Source organism: Malania oleifera, chromosome 7 (assembly GCF_029873635.1).
Source record: "Malania oleifera isolate guangnan ecotype guangnan chromosome 7, ASM2987363v1, whole genome shotgun sequence".
Taxonomy (NCBI): Eukaryota; Viridiplantae; Streptophyta; class Magnoliopsida; order Santalales; family Ximeniaceae; genus Malania; species Malania oleifera.
Genome location: NC_080423.1, coordinates 26,966,258 through 26,982,012, shown reverse-complemented (window position 1 = coordinate 26,982,012; position 15,755 = coordinate 26,966,258).

Below are 15,755 nucleotides of genomic sequence, written 5' to 3'. Positions count from 1 at the left end.
TATATGTGCTGAAAATATGGAGACACTATTTGTACGATGAGCAGTGTGAGATCTTCACGGACCGTAAGAGCCTCAAATACTTTTTCACACAGAAGGAGTTAAACATGAGGCAGAGGAGGTGGCTGGAACTGATCAAGGACTACGATTGCACCATTAGCTATCATCCGGGGAAAGCTAATGTGGTAGTTGATGTGTTGAGTCAGAAGTTAGAGCACGTGACAGTATCTGCAGTAGTAGGTCAGCATCATATCAGACGGGATCTAGAAAGCCTTGGCATGGAGTTGGTGGATGGTAATCGTCAAGCTTTCATTACTAGCTTGGTGATCCAGCCAACGTTATTTAAGAGGATCAAAGCTACGCAGGCTAGTGATGTGGAGTTAGTTGAGACTGTGGATGTCACGACCTGCTTATTTTTCACATTTTTTTTTAATAATAAAATCAACATCATACATTCCAACCCAGCAGGTCACCATCCACCTGGACCCGTGGGTACCAGGGATATATCAGAACATATAGCAGAAGCCCTAGCAGCAGAAAACATACAATAATGTACATCTCAATACCATATATTACAATATACCAGAGTTGCTATCGTCCACTGTATTTCCATATATACATCCCAAAACAATATCTAGGGACATTTCCCACAAAATCTAACTGTCCCTACAAAAACTTACCCTTCGTAGAGGGCAGATAAATAACACTAGCTCAGCGGGGCTTTTCCCGCTCTCCTATCTGGGGCTCCTGAAAAGTTTATAAGATTAAGGGGTAAGACACCTCTCAGTAAAGGAAATAAACTAATACCAGTGTGTGGCAACATGAGTATTCTGTGTTCTACATATAACATATTCAGTACTGTTTAGCAAATCTGGGAAAACATATGTATATCAAACATGGCAGAACATACTGCATTTCATAAGCATATCTCATCTCATATCATAATAATAATAACATTAAAACATTCTTGGTAGGTTAGCTGGCTGTTGTCATGTATTACCCCCACATGACTGGGTTGTGTGGCCCGAAGGTGGGACCTGACAATGGTTGGCCGACCACTATCAAGTCAAACAGTAGTCTGTAGGTCCGATGGGTCTGCCAGACCTGGTCTGTACACCAGGGGCGATCAGCACACTTCTTATAAACCACATTGACCATCCAATCTCACACTACTCCGTACAGCGGCGTTAACACAAATATCATGATCACAAAGACCGTGGACACATAACAATGGTACCGTGCAAGTGCTAACCTAGACCAAGCCAACCAGGTTCTGATATCATACACATATACTAAAATCATGATACATGGATATCTCACATCATTAATTTTTACATTAATCACATCATTTTGCATATACACGTATATCATGAAAATCATCGCCCCGTACGCCGGTAATCCATATTTTATCATAGCACGGCCCGTACGCCAGCAATCACATCATAGCACAGCCCGTACGCTGGCAAATCACAACATAGCACAACCTATACGCCGAAAAATCACAACATAGCACAGCCCGTACGCTGGGAAATCACAACATAGCACGACCCGTACGCTAGCAAATCACAACATAGCATAGCCCGTACGCTGGAAAATCACAAACATAGCTCGGACCGTACACCGGCAAACACATCATAAAAATCTTGGCCCTTACGCCGATTTTCCCGTCATAAAAATCCATATCAACCATATTCCCAAAAAATAGTTTTTCACAACATTTTATACTCATGCCAAAAAAATGGATTTTCACATATTCAATTATACGATCATTTTCATAGTATTTTGCAAATATAAAACATATATATAAATATTTATACATTTTCCGCAAATAAGATGCTAAATATATATATACATACATTTTCTCAAAACAAAACTAGCTTAGTTTAGCCCCTTACCGGATTCCTGAAAAGCCCCTAATAAAACTGCCTCGCACCCGCAAGGTTCCTAACTCAACACCCTGAAAATGGAAACTCCCAGTTAAACTTTAGTATTTTCATACGTACAACATTTTCTATAACTACCACAAGACCAAATACGGCTTAAAAAGCCTTACATCAACTCAGGGATGACTTCTAACTTCGTTTTCCCAACGATCCGCTCCGGCAAACTCGTAGAGAACTTCGCCAGGAGTGTCTTGGTAGCTTCAAATCATCGATCCAGCAAGAAACGAACCCAAAATCGAAGAGAGAGAGAGAGAGAGGAGAGATAGCTTCTTTAGAAAGTTAAAATTCGCGTTTCCATATTTATAGAACATGGGATTTCATCAACGAGATACGTCACCTCGTCGAAGAGTCCTTCATTAAATTTGTCGACGAAATTCAGGCTGCCCCAAAACCTCTCTCGGTATTTTCTCATCGACGAAGCCCTGTGTTTGTCAACGAATTTTCTTATGCACTCGTTGACGAGTCCTAGCAATTTTCTTGAAATTATGGTTATCCCCCAAAATGCAATGTCGTTGACGAACGCTCGACTGTCTCCTTCTGTTTCTGGTTTCCATTTCCCTTCCTTTTTACTATTTAAATCTCATTTTTATTCGGGTCGTTACGGTGGAGAAAGTGCAACAAGGGTTAGCTGCAGATTTTAACATCTCTAAGGGGGGTATGTTGAGGTTTGGGACCAAACTGTGTGTTCCAAACGACGAGGGGATAAGGAGGATGATTCTGGAAGAAGCGCATCATTCTTTGTATACGGTACATCTAGGTAGTACGAAGATGTATCAGGATTTGCGCGAATCTTTTTGGTGGAGTGGTATAAAAATGGAAATTACTCGGTTCGTGGAGCAATGTGTGATGTGTCAGTAGGTGAAAGCTGAACATAAGAGGCCGGCATGGCCGTTGCAGCCATTGAGTATTCTAGAGTGGAACTGGGAGCATATTTCCATGGACTTTGTCACCGGATTGCCACCAGCACTACATGGGCAGAATGTCATCTGGGTAATCGTGGACAGGTTGACTAAATCTGCTCACTTTGTACTGATGAAGGTTAGCTACCCTTTGATTTGACTAGTAGATTTGTACGTGCAGGAGATAGTGAGAATGCATGAGGTGTCGGTATCCATTGTTTCAAATCGAGACTCAAGATTCACTTCTCGATTCTGGAAGAGCTTGTAGAAAGCACTGGGGATGAAGCTTACATTCAATACAACGTTCCACCCCTAGACATATGGACAATCAAAGAGGATGATACAGATCTTGGAGGATATGTTACGGGCTTGTGTATTAGACTTCGTGGTAGTTGGATTCAATTTCTACCTTTGGTGGAGTTTGCTTATAACAATAGCTTCCAGGCTAGTATCGGGATGGTACCGTTCGAGGCATTGTATGGTCGGAGGTGTTGGTCTCCTTTGTATTGGTATGAGGTCAGGGAACGGTAGGTATTGGGGCCCAAACTCGTACAACATGCTTCTGAGAAGGTCGGGTTGATCTGGGATAGAATTAAATCAGCTCAAAGTCGGAAGAAGAGTTATGTGGATGTTCTCCGTAGTGAGTTGGAATTCAAGGTGGGGGGTAAGGTATTTCTGAGGATCGCTCCAATGAAAGGGGTGATAAGATTTGAGAAGAATGGCAAGCTAGCTTGAGGTATATCAGACCATTCGAGGTATTGGAACGAGTGGGTCCAATGGCCTACATGATTGTACTACCCCCAGCGCTCTCGAGGATCCATGATCTATTTCACGTATCCATGTTAAGGAGGCATATGTCGGATTCGTCACATATGATTAGTTACGAATCTTTAGAGATTGGGGATGCTTTGGTGTATGAGGAGATATCTGTTCAAATTTAAAACCGTAAAGTTCAAAAAATGCGTACCAAGGAGATACCGTTAGTGAAAGTAATGTGGCGGAATCATGCAGTTGAGGAAGTTTCTTAGGAGTTAGAGACGGAAATACGCCAAAAATACCCACAATTGTTCTGAGTAGTAGTTTTGATAGCAGGATCGGTATAGGAATGCATGTATGTAATATTCTGCTATTGTAGTAATGTTGTGTGGTTAGTCTTTGGGGGAGTGTGTGATATTGCGAGCTACCGAGATAGTGTATGTATGTAACCACGGTATTCCTCCACCATAAGTGAGGGTATGTTTGTATTTGGGGCGAGGCTGCTATGTGGGTGGCCGCCGAATTTTCCTAAGAGTCAGGTATGCGTATGAGTATGTTGATTGAAATAGTAAAGGAGAGATTACAAATTTCAAGGATGAAATTTTGTAAGGAGGGGAGGTTGTAAGAACTCAACCTGAGTAACATGGACTAAATAATTAAGAAAAAATTAAAAAGGTAATTCGTCGACAAAGCCATTGTTCGCGTCGAAGAAGGCCCTCGTAGTGTTCGGTGATGAAATTCAGGGGTTCATCGACAAAGAGATACCAAGAGATTCTGGAAAATTTTGAATATCAGGTTCGTCGATGAAGCCACCGCAACGTCAACGAACTCCCTTCTTTGGCTCGTCGATGAAGGCGCCATTTTGTCGATGAGGTTGGCTGGATCAAAGGGGCAATAAATATCCTCCTTCATTGCTTAGTTGCTAAGAAATCTAAATTCTCTCTCTCTCTCTCTCTCTAGAACTAGCATAATCTCTCCTTCTCTCTTCAATTCTTTGGTATTCATCGCTTGATTCAACGATCCGAAGTTACTGCGTGGATCAGGGAAGGAATCTCTACGAGATTAGTGGAATGGATCTTCATTTCGAGGATTTTTGGGTTTTCTCCCAAAATCGAGGTAAGGTCCAATTTCATTTTTGTTTCGGTAGATCTATAGAGAATAGTATCGTAAGGGAGTATTGTTCTTTGTTGGTTAGGTTTTGGTACCTCAGTTTGTAGTTTTGGAGTCGTAGAGTTCGTGTTTTGGTTTCTAGGTTGAGGTAAGGAGATTCAATTTATATCAGTTATTTTTTAAAGTAGAATCGGTAAACTTGTAGTTTACGATTGTATGTATGATTTGACTACATATTTGGGAAAATCTATTGGGTGAAAATACAAGATTTTCATGATACTGTTTTGAGAAAATTGGGGGTTTCAGGTATAACTGCCCTTCATACTATTTTGTATGAAACTGTATTTTCGAACTGAAAACGATATGATTTGTTGTATACCAAATAAGTGTGGAATGAAATGTTGTATGTAAAATTTTCCAGCTTTTGTAAAACAGCTGTAACGGCTAATTACCGTAGGTTGAAGGGTATAGGAACATGAATTCCAAAATTGTTCCAGGTTTTGTGAAATTTCCCATGTCTCGGCTAAATACCGTGGGCGAGAGTGTCCGGATCTATATCTGAGGGTGTAAAATATAGAATGGTCCGATGTACTTAGGGCTCAGCTTGTCCTTCTTACCAAACCTCATCACTCCTTTCATCGGAGCAATCCTCATAAATGTAGCATCACCTACCTCGAATTCTAGCTCCCATCGGCGTGTATCTGCGTAGCTCTTTTGTCGACTCTAAGGTTCTTTAATCTGTTCCATGATGAGTGTGACCTTCTCTAAAGCCTGCTGGACTAGCTCTGGCCCTAGAATCTGACACTCATCAACTTCATCCTAGAAGAAAGAAGATCTACACCTCTGATCATATAGTGCCTCAAACTATGTTATCCCAATACTAGCCTGGTAACTATTATTGTAGGTGAACTCAACCAAAGGCAGTAATCTGATCCAACGGCCCCCAAAATCCATTGCATATGCCCATAACATATCTTCTAAGATTTGGATGGTCCTCTTAGACTGACCATTTTTCTGCAGGTGAAACGCTATACTGAACGTAAGTTGAGATCCCAATGCTTCCTGAAGACTCTTCCAGAATTCAAAAGTAAACTGTGGATCTCTATCTGAAACAATAGACACCACTATCTTCTGAATATAAAGCTTTACCAGCTTATCCATGGAATAACTGCCCTTCACAGGGATGAAATGGGTTGTCTTTGTTAATCAATCAACCATAACCCAAATCACATTCTACTGGTGAAGTGCTGACGGAAACCCTGTAACAAAATTTATGGTGATGTGCTCCCACTTCCATTTAGGAATAAGAAGTGGTTGCAATGGTCCCGCCGGCCTCTGGTGCTTGGCCTTCACCTGCTAATATATCAAGTACTGCTCTATGAAACGGACGATCTCTCTTTTCATGTTAGATCACCATAAAGATTCCTATAAATCCGTGTACATCTTTTTACTCCCTAGATGTACTATGTAGAGCAAACAATGTGCCTCCTCTAAAATGACCTGTTTAATCTCAGCTTCGTTCAGTACGCAGATCCTGGTATAGAATCTCAATATCCCATCATCTGAGATGTTGAAATCTGGCTTCAATCCATCCCGAACTCCCTCCATAACCTCAACCAGCTCTGTATTTGTCGTATGAATTGTTCTGATCCTCTCCGGTAAGGCCGGCTGAACTACCAAGCTAGCAATGAAGGCCTGCTGATTTCCTTCCACTACCTCCAAGCCCAACCTTTCCAGGTCCATATAGATCTGATGCAGAACTCCCACTGCCGAGACTGATGCATCAACTGACTTCCAACTCAGAGTATTAGCTACCACATTAGCTTTTCCTGGGTGATAGCTAATGGTACAGTCACAATCCTTTATTAGTTAAAGTTATCTACTCTACCTCATATTCAGCTCCTTCTAGATGAAAATGTACTTAAGACTTTTATGATCAATAAAGATCTCGCACCTTTCACCATACATGTAGTGCCTCCAGATCTTTAATGCATACACTACCGCGACTAATTCCATACCGTGTGTCGGGTAGTTCTTCTTGTACTCCTTTAGTTGATGAGAAGAATAAGCAATTACCTTTTCCTGTTACATTAGAACACACCTGAGACCCTTATTAGAGGCGTCACTGTAAATAACAAATCCACCATCCCCTGACGGAATGGTTAGAACTAGGGCAGTAACCAGCCGCTACTTCAATTCCTGGAAACTCTGCTCACACTCATCAGCCCATTCAAACTTTATGTTCTTCCTCGTGAGTCGTGTTAATGGATCTGATAGTCTAAAGAACCCTACTACGAACTGTCGGTAGTATCCTGCAAGACCTAGAAAACTCCTGACCTCCTAAACATTCTTTGGTCTCGCCTAGTCCACTACCGCTTCTATTTTGCTCAGGTTCACTGATACCCCTTCTTTGGACACTACATGCCCCAGAAATGCCACTTGCTCTAACCAGAACTCACATTTGTTGAACTTAGAAAAAAACTTCCTCTCCCTGAATACCTGAAGTACCAACCTCAAGTTAACTGCATTCTCCTCGGGACTCCTTGAATAAGCCAATATGTCATCAATGAAAAAGACCACGAATTGATCTTGATACTCGTGGAACACCCTATTCATCAAGTCCATAAGTAGAAGCATTGGTCAATCCGAAAAGGCACAACCAGAATTTCATAGTGGTCATCCCTAGTTTGGAATGCAGTCTTCGATGCATCCTCTGATTTCACCTTCAGCTGATGATACCCGGATCGCAGATTGATCTTTGAGAAAACTCATGTGCCCTATAGCTTGTCAAACATATCGTCAATTTTGGGTAACGGATATTTATTCTTCACAGTCACCTTGTTAATCTCTCTGTAGTCGATGTACATCCTCATCGACCCATCATTCTTCTTTACAAACAATACTGATGCTCCCTAGCGTGAAACACTCGGTCGGATGTAGCACTTATCTAGTAACTTCTGTAGCTGCTCCTTTAATTCTCTCAGTTCTTGTAATGACTTGATTTTTTATGACATTTTTTTCCAAATATATTGTTAAATTACACTGCTCTGATACCCTGTAATATAATCCACATCATCATCACAGTCCAAGTGGGAATCGTGGAACCTATGTATCCATAAACTACCTATGCAGCGGAAAACAAAATAACCATATTTTATATACAATACCAGAGTGTCAATATTTTTCCAAAATATGCATACATAACCATTCCCAAAATACCCCCACCAAATCACCTAGGGACCACTCAAAAAGTGGCTCCCAAAATACTTACCCTTCAGATAGGGCAGTACAAGGTCGCCTCTATCTCTGTGCCTGATCTGCACGCCTACCTAGATCACCTAAAAAGTGATAAATTACTGGGATGAGATAACTCTCAGTAAGACGAAATATGCTATTACCAGTATGTGGTAGATGAGTTACATATATATTATACCAATAAAATTATGAAACTAAGTTAACTGATAAAACAATTTATATTGCAACGCGCACCTATATAGTTTAAGATATAACTGTGTTAACTGAACTTCCTATTTATTCATATTGCTAATACTATAATATATCTGTTGTTTACTGTAAATCTATATACATACAAATAACCGTGATAATACCCTGAAAAACTGTACGTCATGATTTAACCCCTCATGACAGGGTTGTGCGGCCCGTAGGCGGGACTTAACACTGGTTGGACGACTAGGATAATTCAATTGCACTCCGAAAGTTAGATCGGCCTCCTGTGTAGGCTATGGTATCGAGTATTCATTATATTCAAGCTATCAGGGTTCTTAAAACATACAATTATAATTTATGCGATAAAAACACTATCATAAATATCCCATCATTTGTCAATATAAAACTTGTAATAAAATCTTATCTTTTTTCATGTAATAAATGTATCATCGTAAAAATCACATACTTGTTCATTTATGCAATAAGATAAGTTCATGTCACACGATTTACGTACTATCATTTTTTAAATTACCTAAGAAAATATATAATATTTTTTAACCAAATATACTAAGGTATATTTAAATAAAAAACGGGTTTGATCAAATCCATGTATTTCAGTTTAATTCAAATATATTTAAATAAAAAATGGATATGATCAAATCCACGTGATTTAATTTAACTCAGGTATATATTTAAATAAAACAGATTTAATTAAACTCACGTACTTAATTTAAATCAAATATATTTATGAAAAATCTAACATAATGTAGTCCACTTACCTTAATTTATTCCACTAATGTAATAAAATAATGAATTCCTAAAATGAGTTGGGAAATAGTGGGGGAGTAAAAATTTTAAGTGTACGAAAAATTTTTCGTTCACCACTAAATCTTTTTCCTCGCTTTTTCTTTCAATTCATCTTTGAAATTTCTTATGAAAATGAACTTAAGATCTGATCTTATTTTTAAAGGAATTCGGGGTAAGTATTTTTGAAATTATGCCGAGAGATATGCAACTTGCTAAGGATATGCATGCATGGGGATAGGGAAAGATAAGATTGCGTTATAAATTTACATTGGGGAGGGGGTTGCATGCATGGGAAGTGGGTTATTTTAATGCAAGCATAACAAACAACAAAAGTAAAAGGAACGGAGGCTGCTTGCATTAATGAATACAGGGGCTTGCATAGGGAGAGTAGAAGAAGAAAAGGACAAAGGGGAGAGAGAGAGAGGTAAAGGGGTGAGAGAGAAAGAGAGGAAGAGAGAAGGGGTTTTGTCTTGCATGGAAAAGCAAGACTTGATTTGCTTTTTCTTCACATTTGCATTAAATTGATTCAATGCATGCATATCCCCCTTTATACATATCTTATATTATATTATATGATATTAATTAATTAATTAATAATTTAATTTAATTTAATAATTTTAATAATTTAATTTTTATTTATTTATTATTATTTTCAATTTATTAATATTTTAATTTTAATTTTTAATTATTTTTTTTAGAATTATTACATTAATCATGTATATATATATATATATATATATATATATATATTTGGAGTTGTTACATATTGACTAGAAATTTGAATCTTCTTTTGTCACCAAGGTTGTCAAAAAAGGAAAACTAGATTGTTGATTTTATGTTTACTAAGTTTTTTCTCCAAATCAGGTATCTTTTTTCTCACTTTTAGAGATGCAATAAGGAATACTTACAAACAATGATTAGGGTCAGATGCTACCCTAAGAACTCTGGGCATATGAGCTAACAAACCATTTTTATAGGATTAAGCTCACATTTAGATGTTAATATCCAAAACCCTTTCTTTTTATACCCAGTATACATCTTTTATTAATTGTGCTTATTAAAATAATTAGTCAAATGCATTTTTAAAATTTTAACTAATTAATTTTTTAGGCATTGATAAATTTTGAATCCCTAAAAATGCCTCCACTTTAAGATCAAGTCGTGTACATATTTGTTATGTGCAAAAAGGGCGAGACTTAAAATATAAAAGCACCTTTGATTGAAATGTTAATACCTTAAATTTTTTTATTTGGTGGGAATTATGTAGGGGTAGCATAATGGGTCAGAACTTGGCGAGTGACTCGTGACCCGCCCGTTTAAAACGGGTTTGTGGGCCAATTGTTAAATTTGAAAACTCTGTTGAACTAGCCCTACCTACTTGAAATGCATATCATCAATGAAGAAATATAGTGAGCAAGGCAACATAATATGGATATCACATATATTGGATAGATTCATTAAGAAAATAAGAAAATGTTAGTGAATATGAGAAAAAACAATATAAACAAGGTATGATGCTAAACTTAGATAAGTAGACTAAAAAACAATATTGTTTAATCTAAAGCCCTCACTTTCTCAAAAAAATCGACATTCAAGTCTGAAGAAAGAGCAACCAAAGAGAGCAATGTTTCTCCAACGATCCTAATGCATCAAGTCCACTAGGGTCTAGAAATTAGTGTTTTGAAAATTGGATCAAATCGGTTGATTTAATCAGTTCAATCGAGAACTAGTTTCCTATCCAGTCTAGTTCTCCATCAAGTTTCTATAGTTTTCAAACTCAAAAAAAAAAAAAAACAATTGAACAACCCGAATGAATCAACCGAATCAAGTAGAGTCGAGGTCAATGTTTGGATGCTTTTTTTTCCAAATCAAGATTGCTTCTCTGAAAAATTTTACTAATCCATCTTGTTGGGGGAGGGGGCAAGAGAGTAGCAAACATCAAAGAGAGAGAGAGAGAGAGAGAGAGAGAGAGAGCAGCAAACATCATTCTTCTTGGCCTAGACATATTCTTAAATTCAAGGCTTCAAGAATAGATCTTTCATGAGACATTCTTTCCATAGCTTATGGTGGGAAGAAACATGCAGGAGACCATTCTTGTTGCAGCTTTGGTGGATGGTATAGAGATGAATAATGTGAAAGGAAGAGAGAGAGGGAAATAAAGTGGAGGAAGTGAAAGATTTGTAGCTAGCACACCACCCAAGATCAAAAGTAAGAAAAAACAAATATATTTTTTATTATATAAATAATATAACATAAATAATATTCTATTAGTTAGTAGTTGAAAATAAAGTGGGGGGTTGCAACTTGCACATCACCCAGTACCAAAGGTAAAAAATAATAAATATATTTTTATTGTAAAAAATGCAAAAAATAAAAATAAAAATAGAGACGAGACAAAAATTTTACAATGCACAAAAATAAATAGAGTTGAAATAGAAATTTTACATGGTTTGACTATACCTACTACACGGGCGAATGGGATAAAAAATTTCACTATATTAGGAGGAATTATAAAATGATTTGGAACTGGTCTTGTACAAAATATCTCTCTTTCTTTCTATCTCTTGTAATGATCTGGAATTAAAATAATTAGGAAATATAATAAATAAATGGATTAATGGATAAAAAGGGAAAAACGAAGGATTTTTTGAAGAAAAAGCAAGCCTCGTCGACGAATGTTCTATCTTTGTCGACGAGTGTCCTTCTAAGATCGTCGATGTAGTCAATTCCTCGTTGAAGAAGGAATCTCGAGAGAGAATTTCGAAACTCTGAATTTCGGCGATGAAGGTATCTTCTCGTCGACGAAGTCTCTACAGTGCCTCATCGACGAATCCACGTGTCTCGTCGACGAAACCCTGCCTATAAATAGAATGTTCTTCATTTTCAACAAGAAATTCACGAACCCTCTTCTCTCTCTCTCTCTCTCTAAAATGGTCTCCCACCCTTCTCTCTTCGATTTCGGGCCGGATTTGACCCAGTTTAACGATTCGGAACCACCACAAGGTTCGTAGGATCATTCCCTGTAAGGCTATAGGAGCTGATCGTTGGTTTGAGGGGTTTGAGAAACATCCCAAAATCAGGGTAAGTGAATTATTTTGGGATTTTTCTTAATGAATATTGTTATTTGGAGCCTAGGAAGTAGTAAATAAGTGTTTTTCTTAAGATTTGAATTAGTTAGAATTTATTTTAATTAAAATAGGTTTTTTGGTTCAGGGTCCAAGCGAACATTGCGGGTGTAAGACCCCGAATCGTGATATATGGATTTATTATGTAAAAGAGGGGTAAAAAAAATGGAATTTCACCGATTTCGTCGACGAGGCCAAAATTCGTCGACGAAGGTTTAAGGCTTCTCGTTGACAAAATTCAGAAGCTCGTCAATGAGTAAATGATGAGAGGCCCAGGAAAATTTGGAATATCTGGCTCGTCGAAGAGGCTGTCGATTCGCCGACGAGGCTAGTGAAGAATTTGTCGATGAGGACACCAATTCGTTGGCGAATCCACCAGGGTTAAAGGTGCTATAAAGGATATTTTGGGTTGCTTTCGGGCTAAGTTTCCCCAAACACACACACACTCTCGCTCTAGAACTCTCCCTACTCTCTCTCTCTCTCTAGTTTTGTTTGCCGATCATTGCCCGGTTCGTAAATCCAACGATACTGCGAGGATCAGGAAAGGATTCTCTACGTTTCTAGCGGATCGGAATCTCATTTCAGAGGATTTCAGGTTTCGGGCTAAAATCGAGGTAAGACTCGGTTTTCATTTCTGATTCAGTATATGTGTAATAGTACGAATTGTAAGCCTATACTGCACTATGGTTTGTAGGTTTTGGAGTCTCGGTTCATAGTTTGGGGACTGTAGAGTTCGTAGTTGGAATTCGGGTTAAGATAAGGAGATTCTATTTATATCAGTTTATTTTCGAAATCAAGATCGGTAAGCTTGTAGGCTATGATCATATGTACGTTTTGGTAACTTATTTGGAAAAATCTATCGGGTAAAAATGCGGGATTTTTGGGTTACAGTTTTTGGGAAAATTTGAGGATTTTGGGTATCATCTCTACTTGGTTTGGAAAACTGGTGGTTTTGTTAAAACTGTATTATTGAGGTGACCGTAATCCATATTTGCATAAACTGTATCCTTGAATTTGTAAACGAGATGATTTGCTGTAAATCAAATAAGTGTGGTATGTATAGATTGTATGTAATTGTTCTAGGTATTTGTAAAACAACTATGTGGCGGCTTATTACCGTACACTGAAATGTATAGGAACGTGAGTTCCAAAATGATTCCAGGGATTTGTAAAACAGCCATGTATCGGTTAAATACCGTAGGCGAAAGTGGCCGGCTCTATATCGGGGGTGTGAAATATCACCAGTATGTTCTGGCTGGTCACCGAAGGGTGTGTTCTATGCCGTATGTACCAATGTAATCACTATTGGGCTTGAGTCGTCGCATCGTAGTTGCGTATGTAGCAATGTAATCATTGTGAGACTAGGTGACCTTGTGTAGTTGCATATGTAGCATCACTGTGGGCCTAGGTCAACGTAGCGTAGTTGTGTGTGTAGTAATGTAATCGCTGTGAGGCTAGGTGACCTTGTGTAGTTGCGTATGGAGCAATGTTATCACTGTGGACCTCGGTCATCGTAGCGTAGTTGCGTATGTAGCAATGTAATCGCTGTGAGACGAGGTGACCTTGTGTAGTTGCGAACTAGTGTGACGACACTAACCGTATGTTTTGGGTATCGTATGTACTAGAATGGTTTTTGTGAAAATACTGTAACGATATGGAACTGTATGTATACGTATGTATACGTATGTATGTATGTATACGTATGAAACTGTATGTAAATGTTTCGAACTGTATTGTATTTTATAGTGTTATGAAGTATGTAAAATAATACTGGTATGCCACACACTGATATAACCTGTTTTCTTCCTTACTGAGAGGTGTCTCACCCCGAATGTACGTACAATGTTTTTAAGGTCCTTCAGGTAGCCGTAATTAGCATCCTTACGTCTGGGAGCGGAGGTGTTGTTAGCTACTGTTAGTACCTATTAGGTACGAGTTTTGGTATCCACGTTGTCAGGATGGCTTTTGTAGACACCTGGGGTATGTTTGGTATTATGGGAACGTATATCCTAGTTTGTATAGACTCTGGTATGATACTATTTATGTATAAAAGATCGTATTTCGCTGAGTATTTTGGATGAGTATGGATGGCTATGTGTATGTATGTGGGCCTCCGTTCACCCCACGGGGTCGGACCCTCTTTTTGTATTGTATCATATATGTTTTAAATTGATACAGAGACAGATTAGGTTGCTCAAATTCATACCTAGGACCCACCTGTAGGTTTGGGACGTGACAGCTTGTTATCAGAGGTAACCAGGTTGTTAGGTCTTGTAGATTTGTTTAGGAGTATTGATGTGTACATACCAGAGTATAAGATGTAGGAAATGGGTAGTGTTGGTCGAGGGTTGTTCTGTTACTAGATCGGGATGTGTCAGTGGTATTCCATGTTTTTCCTGGAATGATGATTCCAGTAAAGGCAGGGCAAACCATTGATGGATTCGTGTCGGTGTGACAGGACAGGCTTAGACCTGTGAGAGTAATAGTTGACATGATTAGGTCTATGATTGTGTTAACTATGTGCGATATAGAAGATCTAACTGATTCTGTTTTCAGAATGGAGCCCAAGGATAACAACTTGGAGAGTGGCCCCGAGGAGACGGCAAGCGATGAGTCTTCTTCTGTGTCTCGTGGTTTGGCGAGACAGGTGATCTGAGAGATTGGGCGGAGTGTTAGGAGACGTGAGAGCTCTCCTATTGATGCGGGGTGTACCATTGAGAGGTTCACACGTATGCACCCTCCGACATTTACAGGAGGACCCAATCTGATAGTGGCGGAGGACTAGGTCGAGAAGACCGAGAGGATTTTGGAAGTCCTTCGTTGCACTGAGAAGAAGAAGGTTTTGTATGCTACCTTCGAGGTGACTTGGGAGGGAGGGCGATGGTGGACGGCGGTGAGTCTACTTGAGAGGCAGAGAACTGGTCCGTCTGGTATGAAGTGGGGCTGTTTCAAGAAGGTATTTTTCGAGAGATACTTTTCAGTCTCCACTCGAGATGCGAAGGCTGATGAGTTTTCGGACTTGACATAGGGAACTTTGACGGTGCAGAGGTCTGCTGCTAGGTTTATCGAGTTTTCTCGATTTGTGCCATGCTTGGTTCTGAATGAGCACGAGAAGGCTCGGAGGTTTGAGAGGGGTCTGAGGAAAGACATCCGCCATCTTGTGGGGATGCTGCAGATCCGTGAGTTATCTGTTGTGGTGGATAAGGCCACCACAGTTGAGACTGACCTTCGGGGAGATGAGGTGGTGCAGGTTCAAGGGAAGAGGCCAATATCTTCTGATCCTCAGAGTGGTCCTCGGCAGGGTCAGTGGAAGAAGAATAAGAATTACAGCTCGGGTTATTGGCGGGACACCGAGTGGCCGAGTTCTCAAGGGGATCCATCCTCCGTACCGTGCGCCAAGTGCCGTAAATGGCATGATGGTGAATGTTAGCCGTTTCGGGGTGTCTGCTACAACTGTGGCAAGTCAGGCCACATGGCAAAGAGCTATCAAGAATAGAGGAGGATTATGCCTGCACAGAGTCAGAACCGTGGGAGTAATCAGACGCCCATGGGAAACTACCAAGCGACCACGGCTTCGGCGAGAGTGTATTCACTTACTCCAACAGATGCAGAACACGCTGGGAACGTGGTGACAGGTACCATGTTATTGCTTTCGAATAGAGCTGTTGTTT